Source organism: Camelus dromedarius, chromosome 1, assembly GCF_036321535.1.
Source record: "Camelus dromedarius isolate mCamDro1 chromosome 1, mCamDro1.pat, whole genome shotgun sequence".
NCBI classification, from domain to species: Eukaryota; Metazoa; Chordata; class Mammalia; order Artiodactyla; family Camelidae; genus Camelus; species Camelus dromedarius.
In genome coordinates, this window is record NC_087436.1 from 85,786,145 (window position 1) to 85,802,262 (window position 16,118).

Sequence of the window (16,118 nt, forward strand, 5' to 3'; positions counted from 1 at the left end):
ACAATTATTATTATGTATTATTATTATTTATGTCATAATAACCAGAGCTGCCCACCTTTCTACTATAAAGTGCCTTTAAGACTTATTAATGGATCATAACTGTTTCAAAATGTAATAATAATAATGTTTATTAAGTAATTATGGTGTTTCATATGCTGATCTAAGTGTTTGCCTGTAGTAACACGTTTCTATTCCAAACAACCCTTAGAAATCGGTCTGTCATTAGCCTCATTTTACAGATAACGAGAGAAGAGCATTGAAAGGTCAAGTGACTTCCTTAAGATCACCTGGGCAGTAAGTGGTGGAGATTGGCTGGAACCCAGGCAGCCAGCGAGCTGGTGCCAGTAAGCCAGGGTGGATGTTTGTTCCACTTTGGTAGAAGGGTTTTCAACTTCATACTTGACTGTTCAGAACCAAAGGTTGGGATTGTTTTTCCACCATCCCTGTGTCCTCCACAGTGTCTTGCATTTGGTTAAAAGTTCAAAACTTGCTTGCTGCCAACTAACTCTTAAAACAGTAAATGGCAGAGGGAGATACAGCTCAGAGGTAGAGGGCATGCTTAGCATGCTCGAGGTGCTGGGGTTCAATCCCCAGTACCTCCATTAAAAATAAATAAATACATAAATGTAATTACTGCCCCCCCCCAAGAAAAAATAAAATTAACTGTGGCAAATGGGGCAACTTGAACCCTGACAGGCTGTTTGAAGACATTAAGCAATACTGTTATTTTTAAGGAGTGGTAATAGCATTGCGGTCATATCAAAAACAGAGTCCATATAGTTTAGATATGGACAGTATTTATGATGAAATGTGTGATGCTTGAGATTCCCTTCAGAATCACCCAGTGGGGACTGGGGGAGGAGGTGGCGGCAGTGGGTGGGAATACAGATGAAGCCAGATTGGCCAAGTGGCTGACGATTGTTGAAGCTGGGTAGTGAGACTCCTGAGGTCCATTATACTATTGTAGATATTTAACTTTTAACCATGAACAGTATGTTTTGTTTTTTTAATTTGTTTACAGTATTTAACCAAATGGGAAAAACCATGGGCATGACTGAGGGCAGTGAGCAGCAAGATCCATGGCCCCAAGGATCATCAGCAAGCTTGAACTTTGCCCAAGTTGCTCCATGCTCTGGGCCCAGTGTCTTTCTCCCTTCACATGAGAGGTTTGCCCTTTACCGTCTCCAAGTTTCCATTCAGCATCGAAATGCTAATGATTCTCTGATTTGGGGGCAAAAGTTGAAGGAAAAAAAAAAAATCACCAACTCTTTGTCCTGGTGGCCAAGAAGAGATGCTAAAACCCCTCATTTTATTTATTTTTTTATATCTTTTTAAAATTGAAGTATAGTTGATTTGCAATGTTGTGTTCATTTCTGGTGTACAGCATAGAGATTCAATTCTACATGTAAATATATATGTATATATATATTCTTTTTCTGCATAGGTCATTATAAGATATTGAATATAGTTCCCTGTGCTCCACAGAAGGACCTTGTTGTTTATCTACATATTCTTTAAACTTCCTCAAAGCATTGCATCGCTGGCTTTCATTCCTCTCACTCCCTGGCTATGTAACATTGGGCAAGTTATTTAACCTCTGCAGCTCAGTTTTCTCATCTGTAAATTGGAATAAAAATAATACCACAACCACCTCATAGGGCTGTGGTGACACTTACATGCATTGATATATGTAAAGTGCTACAAGCTGTACCTGTCATACAGCAAGCACCCAATAAATGACAGATATTTTTTACTGTCTTAATTTTATAGCTATTAAAACCAATTGTGGTTCAGTGAGGAGCAGTGATTCAGCCAAAGACTATCCGTTTTAATAAACCATAGAGCAGACATTTAAAGGCAAGTTTTCTGACCATAAATCCAAGGCTGTTTCCCCTCAGATTGCCCTCTGAGGGCATGATTATGAAAAATAGCAATTAAGAAAAATTATACTAGACACCAATCTAGGAGGATCAGGTACTATCCTCAGACTCTGGCAGTCATCAGAAACCAAGTTAATATTTGTTGTTAACAGAAAAACTTAGTCTGAGTCGTAGACTCCGGCCTCTGGGCCTTGGAGCCAGCCGGCCTCTCTCCCAGACAGCCTGGAGCCCGGCACAGTGCAGTCACAGAACGCAGGGCGGCTGAAAGGTAAATTACACGAGGCAGCGAGAGCCAGCCCAGCACAGTGGAGGGGATGGGGCGTTCTTTTGTTTGCAAACTGAAAAGCTTCTTAACCATGGACACTGGGCCCCTTGGAAAGAACTGGGCCTTCCAGTCAGGCTGACCTCAGGCAAGCAGTTTATTTTTCAAATAGTAGCAAATTATGAGTAATATTTCCAGCAACTCTGCCATCATCAGCCTCTCCTCTTCTCTAGAGTCTTAATTTATCATCTCAGGATTATTATTTTTTTTAACAGTCCTTTTAGAGATATTACATGCCGAAGAAATAAAGTTGAGCTCTGCTTATTCACATAGAAGTGTAAAGATACGCTGTTAAAGAAAAAGGGACATCCAGAATAATATGTGAAGAAGACTCAAATCATGTGAAATATTACGTGGACTCATACAAAGGTACTGATAATTTGACCATTTCTGACTAATGAAAATGGCAATTTTACCTGGTTCCACCTAACGTAGAACTACATTTCTGAAGTGATACATACCAAACTGTAAACTGTTCATCTTAGGCAGGGACAGCAGGGTTGGGGAAGGGGTGGGGGGGGGGGACGGAAGAAGGAGAGTTCACTTCTTCCACTTTTTCTTTCTGTACTGTTTGAACTTTTATTCGAGTATGTTCATGTATTACTTTTACAATTTAAAAAATAAAAAAATAAGTGGCCCTCTGCCAAATTTAGCTGCATCAACTATTTCCCAGAAAAAACTTGGGAATTCATAAATACTTAATGTCAAATTAAACATTCCCATCCTCGAATACGTCTGCATTTTGCACATCCCAGGGCTACACGCTTCAGATGTCACCAACTTCCAGGTTCCTCCTTGACTGAGTTTTGCATTTTTTTTAATTTTATTTTTTATTAAAGTGTAGTTAATTTAGAAAGTTAGTTTCAGATGTCCAGTAAAGCAATTCAGTTGTACATATACTTACATATATATTCAGATTCTTTTCATTATATGTTATTACAAGATACTGAATATATTTCCCTGTGCTATCCAGTAGATCCTTGTTGTTTATCTATTTTATATACAGTAATGTGTATCTGTTAATCCCAAACTCCTAATTTATCCCTCCCACACCCCCTCTTCCCCTTGGTAACCATGGTTAATTTTCTATGTCCATGAGTCTGTTTTGGGTTTGTAAATAGAATTTGTATATTTCTTTTAGATTCCACATATAAATGATATCATATGATATTTTGTTTTGAGTTTTGTATTTTTATCATCAATATGACTTACCTATGTACTTACTTTCCTACTTTATTGATTTATGAGGGCAGTGGGGATAATTTTCTTTTTGTTTTTACATGGAGGCCACATTTCTAACCCCCGAAGACTGAGTTAGGGGCCCCACTATGCATTTCAGTTGATGTGACTTCTGACACCCCGTCCATGTCAGAGCACTTCTCACTCTGTATTATAATCACCCATTTACCTGTCTGTCTCCCAGGTCCTGCCTCCCTGGCTTCTCCCACCACAGCAACTGGGAAACCACCACCATGTCTGCTCATTGAGACCTTAGCATTGACTCTCCATCAACATTCAGTAAATGAATGAAAGCTGGCGTGCATGGGGGTGGGGAGGGCAACTCTGTTCATAATTTGTTCATTTTTATCTTAAAAAAAAAATATGTGCCATGTTTAGAGCAATGGAAGAGCAGAGCTGTAAAGAATTACTCATGAAATGGTTCAAGGGCAAAGAGCTAAAAGCAAGTCAGAAACTTCTTCATGTTTGGTTCAAAGCCCACTAACATTTCAACATGTATTAAATGTTAATCAGCAGCTGTCTGGGTCAGTAGGTTAAGTAATAGCGACGGTGGAAGGTGAGAGGTGAAGAAATACATGGAAATTACATTCCAGATGGCTTAGCTCACCAGAACGCAACTTGTAGAAGAGCACGTGAGTGATTTAACCATGTTCTCTTTTTCCCTTTTCTCATCCAGCCGGCTTGGTAATGTGACAATGTTCCTTTCACTCGGGCATCTACACAGCCTGGTAAAATCTAAAAGTCTCAGGAGGCATCCAAGGGTTGGGTCACCTTCTTTTCCTTAGAGGCAGGGGCAAAAAAGAAAATCACTATGTTGAATAAAACTGTCAGGAGCTGATGATACAGATTGTGGCTCATCCTTTCCTGCTCTGTGCATTTGACCATTTGTCTGCGCATCCTCACCAAGACCAAGGAGAGAAACAAAGAGATTTTGTGTGCACAGTTACCATTCCTTGATGACAATACAAAATGATAATAATAGCTAATGTATTTTGAGCATTTACTATGTGCCAAGTACCTTATTAAAGTCATTGGTTGAGGAGAGGGGAGTGGTTGTGCCCACCAGGGGACATTTGGCAATGCCTGGAGATATTTTAATTGTTTTGTCCAGGGGAGAAGAGAGCACAGGGAGGGTACTGGCATTTAGTGGATGGAGGCCAGGGATGTGGCTAAACATGGTACAGTGCACAGGACTACTCGCCCACCACAAAGAATTATCCAGCCCCAAATGACAAGGTTGGTAAACCCTGCTTTAGATGAATTGTCTCAATTAACACTCAAAACCACCCTGGGATATTATTGTCTCCATTTTACAGATTTGGAAACTGAGGCATGGCAAGTTTAGAGGCTTGCTCTAAACCACACAGCTAGTAAGCAACAGAGCAGCTTTCCAGTCCAAGACTGTCTGACTCGGGAGGCCCTAACCTTGGTGGATTGGTAGGAAAGGAACAGATAGTCTTGTATCAGCTGTGGATTTTTCTGATTACATAACAGAGAATTGCTGTCATAGGGCCCTAGTGTTCATCACTGGTACCTCTAGGAACTTGGAGGCAGGTGACTCCTCTTTGCTCATAATGTGAACTCTGTGAGTATACTCACTGCTCTTTGCCATCTTTCCAACTAAAACGGTCTGAAATTGTATAATTTTTATGAAGATAATATTGACTCATAATTAGCAATAGCTCTAGTTAATGAAAATACTTATAAAGCAGCTTGTGAATAGTTCTCCAAAATAATAAGAGTATTAGCAAAATAATGAAATATTAAGTTCAGCCTTCCCTCATTCTGTGGGATTTTTCTTCAGCCTTGCATCTCAGTGGGCAGAATGTATCCCAAGTCATGTGAAATTCATGAAACAACTTTATAGTCCTTATCAGCTGTCATTTTCCGTATTTCACAAGAATTGAACTTTTAAGTATGTCTCAGTGCAGTGCAATAGTAACACACTCAGCAATAAGACATTTTACGTGGTTGTAATTGTATTTTATATGTCAGGGCTCCCTTCAAAATTCCCCAGTCTGTCATTGGTAGACTCTACCGAAAATCATCCATTTTCCATGAGGCTGAAACAGGTTCCGTAGTTAATGGACCAATGTAAAACATACCAGAAATATTAGCATGTGTGTTCTGTTTTTCCCCCTTCTCAGTGGGTTACTCTTCTTTTGCATTCCTGCTTCTTGTCATGATCAGATTTTTGGTTTATTGGCTTATTATCACATTTGACTTGATAGTTTCCATCCCATACGTCTTATGACACTGTCAGCTATCTGTAGCAAAAGAGAACAGGGATCTTGAGGGTCATTCAGTCCCCCAAACTGTGTCTGAAACATTACCATCCCTGCTTCAGTGCCCAGGCTTTATACAACTGCTCCAAAGTCACTGCAAACTGCTTAGACTCAGTGAAAGGAAAATGAGGAGGAAGAGGAAAAGACCATAGGAAATTCATAAAGAGGAGAAGGAAATCCTTAAATAACTGAACTGTGGTTGTTTTTTTAGCTATACTACTTTTTAATGAAGAGTACATTAGAATATGTAAATTGATGTAGCCGCTACGGGAAACAGCATGGAGATTCCTCAAAAAAACTAAAGATAGGACTACCGTGTGATCCAGCGATCTCACTCCTGGGTATATATCCAGAAAAAAGTGAAAACACAAATTTCAAAAGATACATGCACCCTAGTGTTCTTTGGAGCACTGTTTATAGTAGCCAAGATATGGAAGTAACCTAAGTGTCCATCAACAGATGAGTGGATAAACAAGATGTAGTATGTGCATATTATACCATAAAAAAATAGAATATTAACCATAAAAAAGAAGGAAATTCTGCCATTTACAGCACTGTGGATGGATCTGGAGATTATTATGCTTAATGAAATAAGTCAGGCAGAGAAAGACAAATATTGTATGGTATCACTTATATGTAGAATTTTTAAAAATTATACAAATGAATATATATGCAAAACAGAAACAGACTCACAGACATGGAAAACAAACTAGGGGTTACCAAAGAGGAGAGGGAAGAGGGGAGGGCCAAATTAGGGGTATGAGATTAAGAGATACAAACTACTATGTATAAAATAGATAAGTAATAAGGATGTATTGTATAGCATGGGGAATTATAACCATTATCTTATAATACTTTTTATGGAATATAATCTGTAAAAATATTGACTCACTATGCTGTGCCCCTGAAACTCATATAGTATTGTAAATCAACTATGCTTCAATACAAAAGAGTGTATTACTTTAACAAAATAATTCAATTTACTGGGTGGCCTCTTACTCAAACCTAAAATTAACATTAAACCACATCATTAAACAAGATATAAATTCATATATTAAAATTAAGATATTTGACCTTTCAGATTTCAGGGAGAAAATGATAACAAATCTAAGTTAAAAACCTCAAAATAACTTTGTCTCTCCCTCCCACCGCCACTCCACCCCTCCACCCCTCCGATCCATACTGCACACTACAGGGAGAGTTATTTTGCTAAAATAAAAATATGCTAATTTCAAGGTCCATCTCAAAAACCTTCAGTGACTATCACTATTACCTAAAAATAATGCTCCAATGCATTTACATGGCATTCCAAACCTTCTCGATTTGGCTGTAATTTAGCTTTCTAGCCTTATTTCTTGCCAATTCTCCTTTTTATTTCTCTCATCACCCTAGAAGCTTTCATTCCAGGCATAGCAGGAACTTTCAGGGTTCATAAAACACGAGTGCTATTGTCAGGCCCTTTGCCTAAATGCTCCCCATCATTTCACCACCCAACACAGCCCATTCTACCAGGCCCATCCTAAATGGTACCTTCCTCCTGTTTCCTTAGCATGTTGTTCATTTCTCAACACTAGACTCCTTTAAAACAGCCAATGGATATTTTTGTCACTTGCATAGATGCTTGTAACATACACTAGCTTCTGGGCTCAGATTTTATCTGTCTTATAGACTCATGCCCATAACTGGGGACAAAGAAATGTTTGATTTGAGTGATGTGAACCTAGGGAGTGTGCCTTTGGCACTAATTTGCCTTGGGAAGCTGAGAATCATAGCTACACTGGCCACTCTTTACGTGTGGAGTATTTTGAAGGTGTTTAGGCAGAAGCAGTGTGAAAAATATACCCTGAATAGGTCAATCCCTCCGATAACTGTGAGGACTGATTAATTCACAGTCAGGTGTATATCAGGTCAATAGCATTTCCCACATCCCTCAACCCCAACTATCTGTCCCACCTTTAAACTGTAGATGGTTCTGAAAAAGCAGAAAAGAAATTTTCCCACTTTTGTTTTCCCAGAAAGGCTACTTCCTTTCAGTAATTCCAGTCATGCAGTAATTATTATATTGGCACACAGATTTTGGATTCAGTGCCGTACAATTTTCATTATAATTTGCAAAAACCTGGCAATTTAGCAATGTCTTTACTCGTGGTGGAATGGCACATAACCAGTGATACAAACATTTGGCCTCAACAAAGCCCACTTGGGTATATTGTACTGAGAGATTTGTAAACATAAAAATTTTAGCTCTTTGGATCCTTTCTGAACAAGCGGACACCACATTCCTTCAGGCTCCTACTCTTGCTTCTTCCTTAAAGACTCCCTAGGCCCTGAAAAAGGAATAGTAGAAATTGCTTTCCTGACTCAAAAATTAAGGAGGAATGAGCAACAGCTAAGATCACAGGGCCCGCCCTCTAGAAACAGCCTAGAGACAAGACATGTCAATGACCTTGGGACAAGAGTCAGGAGGGCCACCATCCCAGGTACCAAGCAGAATCATAAATGTATGAACAGGCTGGTGGGTGGGAAGTGTGGTTACCATTGGAATACAAGAGCTCATGGTTCTTTTAAAATGACATACTCTACCAGGCGACAGTTGTTGGGTAAGAATGAACAGTGCGTTGTTGCCCAAAATTTCCAATTTTCCAAGAGAAGTTGAAAATTTAGATCTGGGGTGAGGGGGGAATCTCCCTATTGGGAAACTAATTGAAATTCATTTTCAAACATCATGTAGGTCCTAGAAAAATCAATCTGTAGTCTGGATGTGGCCCGAGGCCAATGGTTTACAATTCTCGTCAAATCTTGTCTTGAGACCATTTAGCCCTACTCCTTCATTTTACAGACAGTTATGCTGCAGGTGAGATTGATTGTACACAGCTGGTTGGAAACAAAAAGATGACTAGAACTAAAGCTCTCTGACTGCCAATCCCCATCTCACCCACCTTGGATCTGACACATTGGAATGTAAGGACTGAACCAGCCTGGAGGGCTCTTGCCTGCTTCACAACATGGGTTCCAGGCTTGCTTGAGTTTGATGGAAACGGGAGGAAAGATCCATTTCAAATCTCTCTAGTGTCTCTGAAACTGCCTGGACCAGTGCTTCCTTAATATGGCAGATCACCAGATGCACCTGAGGAGCCTTGCAAATTACAGATTTCCAGGTCCCAACCTCGAACTAAGCAATCTGAGGCTCCAGGTACATGTATATTTGTAACAAGCCCCACCAGTGATTCTCAGTGATTCTAGAGCTCTAGGCTGGGGAGCCAACACGGGCCAGACCAGGAATTCCAGATGAAGCCAATTTCCAGGCTCTGGTCCTTGACCATGGAGCTGAGCAGCTCTTCCGGGGAGAGACTACATGTTAAGTTTTTTCCACACTGAGAAAAGTGTTCTTTTCCAGTTTCCTAGATTCTTGTTTTTTTCAAATTTTTAGGCGAAAAAAAGAAGAAAGAAAAGCTAACTCTGTTGTGGTAACACTTTTGGTTTTCAATAGTACTGCTGGGTGTGGGATATTTTTATTCGGGAATGCAACTGAACAGCTGCAATGAACTACTTAATTAAATCATGGATGATAAATTCCTCATAAATTATACTTACACATTTTATAATTTTAATAGTCCTTTTTTACACTATAATCTGTAAACATTTAAGGAGAAGCTATGAATTAGATTTCAAAATAGATGAGTAATTTTAGACTGTGACATCCATTTTCATAGCATTCCAGTTCATTTTAGGGGACAATTAGTAGCACTTGTAAAAAATGTACCTAATTGCTAGGCTAAATCAAACTCTGCAGTACTTGGATGTTTTTACCCTCATCAGTCCTATTTTTTCCCACAGTGACCAAAATAATAAGGGAATAGAGGTAAAAAAAAAATTCTAAAAGCAAAATTCTTATCATAAACCTAACTCTCATTTTGAAATCAGCCCAGATTTGCTTAGGCCAATAACTCATTTCTAGGTCTCGTAAATCACTTGTTATTTTGACCCTGATTGCAGACAGGGCCACAATATTTCCTGATCGAGTCTTTTTATATGAAGTTCAAATGATTTGCTTACATGGTGTGGGGGCTTCACTTGTCTTCAAGTGCCCAGATTAAAACTCAAATTTCATTGGTGGTGGTGGTGGTGATGATGACGATGCTGCTGCTAAGTCATCATCCGTCAGTACAGTAAGCACTCTGACTTGTCTTGTCCAGGCACTGGCTGTTTGCCAGCTGTCAAGGCATATGGCCCAGTAACAGATTTAAAAAATGCCTATACGTGTTTCCTCCTTTCTTTGGGAACATGGTGCCCTTGAGTAATTTTTATAAGCTGAGTTAGCCTGGTCCTAAGAGGAAGAAATCAGTTTAGCTTCTTATACCATGCCCAGAATTTAAAAACATAGAAAATCTCAAGGTGGGATGGGGGTGGGTATAGCTCAGTGGTACAGTACACACCTAGTATGCACAAAGTCCTGGGTTCAATTCCCAATAACTCTCCTTAAAAAAATTGACAAATAAACCTAAAATTACCTCCCATTTAAAAAAATAATTGAAAACAAAAAAGGAGAAATTTAAAAAAACATAAATACAATGGAAAACCTCAAGAATAGCAATAGTTGTTCTATTCCACCCACTGCCTACTACACTACTTGCAGATAGTTTTTTTTTTCTTTTTTTTTTTAGTTTTTTTGGTGGGGGTAATTAGATTTATTTGTTTATTTATTTATTTAATGGAGGTACTGGGGATTGAGCCCAGGACCTCATGCATGCGAAACACTAGCTCTACCACTGAGCTATACCTTCCTCCCAGCAGAGAGCTTTGAACAAATCTCTGAAGCACCAATCAGGTCTAACACTATCTTAATCTTGCACAGATATTTCCTGAGTTGATTCTTCATTCCTGATTAGTTTTCTGGTTATTATAGTGAAATTCTGTATTTACCGAGTTTAAAAATCCCACACTTATTTTCAGGATAATTGCAACGGGGCAGGACCCTTGGGTCAACACAAAGTGTTAGAAAAAGCAAATGGAGAGGACGTGGGCCTCCAAAAGGGTCAGGTACCACCCAGCCTCAGCCTGCTGCATCATGGGACAGTGGTCCCCGTGTGGCTAGATCTAGCTTTTTAAGAGAAGTTGGCATTGCAATTTTTATATGAGGTCTCAATGTTTAAACTGATTTAAAACAATTTAAAATACTATGCAGGTTAAACAAGACACTTCTGTGGGACACTTCTAGCTGATACACTGCCAGCGTGCAAACTCTATGTTGTAAGAACCATTGCTCTGCGGGTTTATAGTCTTAACACTAAATCAGTTTAGAGCTTTCATCCTGAATAGCTTTTATGTAACAGAGGTATATAAATAATGCCTACTATGTGCCAAGCACTGTTCTAGATATTGGAGATGCAGCAGTGAACTAAACAAAGTGATGCTTACATTCTAGCAGGTATTCATATCTATAAAATTCACAAAGGATGAGACAAGAAAACATGAGGAACTGGGGGATGAAAACAATCTCAATGAAATTTAGAACTAGATGATTTTAACAGACATTTCAATATGTCATATGGAGTTTAATAAAATTAAAACTTCAGAAGCAGGCTACTTCTTGGAAAATGCAGCCACGTTTCCAACCTCCTATCAGAATAAAGTTGTTTCTTGATATAACAGATATTTGTTGAGTTACTACTTTGTGCCAAGTGCCTTGCTAGACAGAATACAATGGTGAACAAGAAAAACATGATTTTAGCCATCTACATTCAAGAGCAAGAAGCAGAAAATAAATCAGAAAAAAATATAAATAAATAATAATAATGACAAATCATGATAAATACTGTGTAAAGACTAATATAGAGACTAATGATCCAAATGAGAATCCTAGTTTAAATAGGATGGTCCGGAAAGTTCTGCCTGAGGAAGTGACATTTAAGGTGAGGTCTAACAAATAAGAAGAGGGAGTCACTTGAAAGAAGGGAATAGGATGGAGGAAAGATTTCTAAACAGTGGAAACAGCATGTGCAAACGTCCTGAGGCCTGAAAGATCTTACGTAAGGAATTGATGTCTCATGGGGCTAGAAAATCGTGGGCTGAGTCTGCAGGGACAATCAAGGCCATGAATCCGCAGTAAGAACTTTGAGTTTGCCCTAAAAGCAAAGGAAATGACTACAGAGTTTTAGTCAGGGGAGTGATATAATTTGATTATACTTTTTGAAAATCACCCTGGCCATTGTGTGTGGAAAAAACACACAGGAGTCAGGCAAGCATTAACACAGGGAGGTAAATTAGGAGGCGGCTGTAAGCAATCGAATCAGGTAGAGCTGGTGGTTGATTGCCCTAGGAGAGTGGCACTGGAGACAGAAAGAAGGGCAAAAGTTTCACATTTTGATTAGGGGGTTTCCCCCCAGGTCCCATGACTCTCTCTGTTTGCCTAGTCTTCTCATTCTTTTCTTGGGAAATAAAAAATCACAAGATTTAAAGTCAACTGTGGCTTCTGAGATGAAAAGTCAGTGCAGGAAATGGACAGTCCTTTCCAGCCTGGTAATAATAACTCTGTGAACTGACTTTCATTGAGTTTAAATCCACAAAGATAAAAATCAGGGGCATGATCCTGTCTGCTAAGTATCTCTCTTAATGCCAAAAACTTGGGTCACTAGGAGTTCTTTCTTTGGATTCTGAAAGATAGACAGCGTAATTGCCCCTCTTATCAAAATACTTTGCATGTTTGTTTTATTACTTACTTGCTTTAGAAAAAAAAATCTGACACCATAGTTGCAGGAGAAACTTTACTGTGACTCTTAACCAAATAAAACTAATGAGTTAGTTGCGGAGAGAGATTGAGTCCAACACACTGACTAGCTCCGTGACTTGAGATTCCTGTGGTTTACTTCTGCCCCTGTGTAGTAAGAACTCAGGGAAGCCAGCCTGGGCCCAGTGCGGCAGTGTTTGCAACAAGCGTGGCTTGAAAATCAAGCACGTTTGAAGAGGAAAATCAAAGTAAATATCTGATGTTTTTGCTCCAAAGAGATGAGCAAGGAGAGGAGAGTAGAAGATGGGGCAGGAGCTCTCAGCCTAGAGTCTGGGCCCTCTGAAGGAGATGTTCTCTTAAACCCCTTTATTCCGTCTCCCAATTCAAGTAGTGCAGTTCCAGCTTGATTCTGATCATTTCATGTCTTCTGTGACCCTTCCCAGCATGGGTTTGGACTAGGGAGAAGCAAAATTGGAGAACATCTATGCAAGAGAAAGAGGCAGATATACCAGGGTTGCCGTATTTGAAGATCCTCAACTGTTAACATTCCAAGGAAAAAAGGAATTAAGAAAAAGTCATAAAATGCGTGAAGAGTTTAGTCTATCTTACTACCCCTGATTTTGTGTTGAAGGGATGCCCAGGATTTTCAAAGAACACAATTCCTTTAGCTCATCTCTGGAATCATTTTCCCTAAATCCCTTTTCTCCATCCAATCCTAACTCAGACAAACGCTAGCATCAGCCGTGTTGACAACCTGCTTACAGTTGTAAATGATTAAACGCTTAATCCAGGGAATCAGTGCTAGTGGAGGGTTATTCTAGTAGCAGATGAAACAGAGGGTTTGTGGCCAACTCAGGAATTCAGTCTGGATGTCCAAGTGTTTTAAAATTCTTGGGAAACTTGCAAGGTCTAAATCAAGGGCTTTGTCCTAAGTGTTGCCTTTGTGGACAGGTTGTAGCCTAAGAATGATTATGGCAAACATACATGGTGCCTACCAAGTGTCAGGTAGTGTCCTAAGAGCTTTACTTGTTTTATGTCATTTAATTCCCACAATGACCCGCCAAGGTCACCCAGCTAGTGAGTGAGTGGCATGGAACCTCACTTACTTACGCAGCCTGGCTCTTAACATCCCTCCTCCCACCCTCTAAGCCCTTATCCCTGCCCTCTACCCCCCTACCCGCTCCCTGCTTTACTGATATGTGTCTTAAGTCCCGATGGGTATTCTTGTAGGATTCTTCCCTCTCCTTTCCAGCTCACCTGTTAAACATTTGGGTTTAGGTAGAAAGGATAAAGTAGAAAAGGGGTGGTGAGAATAGTATTGATCACAAAATCTAACATGTAGGGGACCAGATGTCAGGCACGGTGCTGAGAAATCCACATTTAAGACTTACAACAATTCTAAGAGATAAATTAACTATCAGCGTCTAATCTAGAGGTGAGGGAGCTGAGACACAGAGAAGTTCGGTGACATCCCCAAATCACACAACAGGAAGAAATAGAACTGAGATTTGAAGTCAGGCTTACCTGCTTGGGAGTATGAGCTGTAAGCCTCTGAGCCCGCGAGCTATGCAGCCTGTCAGGACTCTTACCATCTGTTTCCTCTCTGGTCTTTAGCCAAGAAGACAAGACGGTTCGCTGCTGTAGTGGAAACCATGGTAGACTTCCCAGGTCCCTGCTGCAAGGACATGCACTCCCCCAGCTGCTGGAAGCATTGGCTGCTGCTGAGTGCTCTCCAGGGACAGCCTTGGTGGGAGAGAGCCACCTTGGCCAACATCATGCCCCTTCCCAGGGCAACACACATATAATGACTACAAATCTCAAAGTCAATTTTCCCTGCCAAGAGTCCCTGTGCTCCCTCCCAACCCCTAACTCCAAAATCCCATAATGCCTACCCATCATGTGCTAGAGAAGGGGGAGGGCAACTGAAGTTGACTGTGTTCTTACACCACGCAAGGCACCGTAGTGGACATCCTATGCAGATGACCTACAAGCCCAAAAGGAATCAAGTAAAATACTACTTCCTTTTTATAGACGTAGACAGCAAGGCTTAGAGTGAAGTGAGTTGTTTTGTGATCACAAAGTTAACGAGGAGAGAAATCAGATTTCTGGTTACCAAAGCTTAGAAAGTACGGTAGGCTGAATGATGGTCTGCTCCAAAGCTGTCCCATCCCTGGATCCTGTGCTTATGATACCTTCCACAACAAGAGGGACTCTGCAGATGTGATCCAATTAAGGCTCTTGAGACGAGGTGAGAGCCAGGATTGTCCATGTGAGCCCAACGTCATCACAAGGGTCCTTAAGAGAGGCAGGCAGGAGGGTCAGAGTCTAAGAGGGAAAGGTAATGATAGAAACAGAGAATCTAAAACCAGGAGTCAAAAAATCTGGGTAGCTTCTAGAAGCTGGAAAAGGCAAAGAAATGAGTTCTCCCTTAGAGTCTCTAGAAGGAAGGCTGGCCTTCCAAGCCATTTTGGATTTCTGACCTCTATAACAGTGAGGTTGATCTGTGTTGTTTTAAACCACCATTTGTGGTGACTTGTTACAGCAGTGATAGGAAACTAATACATTTCGGTTTTTCCCCCTGTCACCAACTTGCCCTTTTGCATGTATGTTTTGCTCTCGTGCCGTCCCACTCTTCCCCTGGAGTGACATTAAGCCTGCTCTTTCTTCCGTTGTGGGGACATGAGAAGAGGGATGATGGAGGCCGCTCCTCTGACAGTCTTCTCTTCAGTGGGGCTGGTCGCTGTTGGCCAGACGCTGGTGGTGTCTGCACGTCAGCCCTCCCCAGGGTGGAGGTGGGGACGCAGGACTGAGGAAGGGGAAACTCCTATTATGACTTCTTTTAGTGGAACCCTACTGTGTTTACCCTTTGGGGACAAGCCGGTCTCCTTTAACTTCGGGTTGCTTCATTGCTGCTTCTCCCAGTCTTCCCATCCCTTGTCTCTGAGATCAGAGCAAAGCTCTTTGAGAAGTCTAGAGGAACTTGAAAGGAAAAACAGGGGCAAATATGACATCTTCATTCCTCCTTTAAGATCAAAGCGTTTCATAACTGCTAAGAGTTAATTGGGTTTTGATTTCTTAGGTTGGGGTTTGGGGTAGGCTGGGGATAGAGGCAGTCCTGGCTGGTTGGAACAGAAAAGAGCCTTTATTGAGTCTTCGCTCAGTGTTAGTGTGATTCCTGTCCTATCAAGGAGAAAAACAAAGGCCCTTAATCAGGATCACAAGCTACAAAGTGGCAGAAGAGGCATCAAGCCCCCGTGTGTCCTGTTCCAAAGCCCTTACGCTCCTTCTTTATGTGCTGCCCTTCCTGTAAGATTTGCATTTTAAGAATGAAACAATTGCAGCTTCTCTTTCTTTCCCAATATCACATCCATAGCCACAAAATGCAGTGCCACTTTTACTTGTTGTTTTTTTTAAACCATTTTCCTACCTTCTACTCTGGATGAGTCCTCCACGGCCTCTCTGTCCCATGTCTCTACAGCCCACATCAGCTCTCACTTCCCCCGGATCACAACACTGTTCTCCTGACAAGGGGTTTTACCTCCTGAAAGTCTCACTAGCACCTCGGGCTCCTGCATGAAGCACCAGCCTTGTGTAGATCTCCTATTCTCAAATTCCTGAAACTGCGATGTTTGCGACCCACTTGTCCTGAAGCTATAGTGAGTGTT

General features: G+C 40.7%; 1 non-coding gene across 1 annotated transcript; it reads right to left on the reverse strand.

Annotated features, from left to right (window-relative positions):
- Nucleotides 1–10,438: 10,438 nt before the first annotated feature.
- TRNAA-CGC (transfer RNA alanine (anticodon CGC)) lies at nt 10,439–10,511 on the reverse strand. The gene has a single exon. It is a non-coding gene; the product is annotated as a tRNA-Ala (tRNA).
- Nucleotides 10,512–16,118: the final 5,607 nt, after the last annotated feature.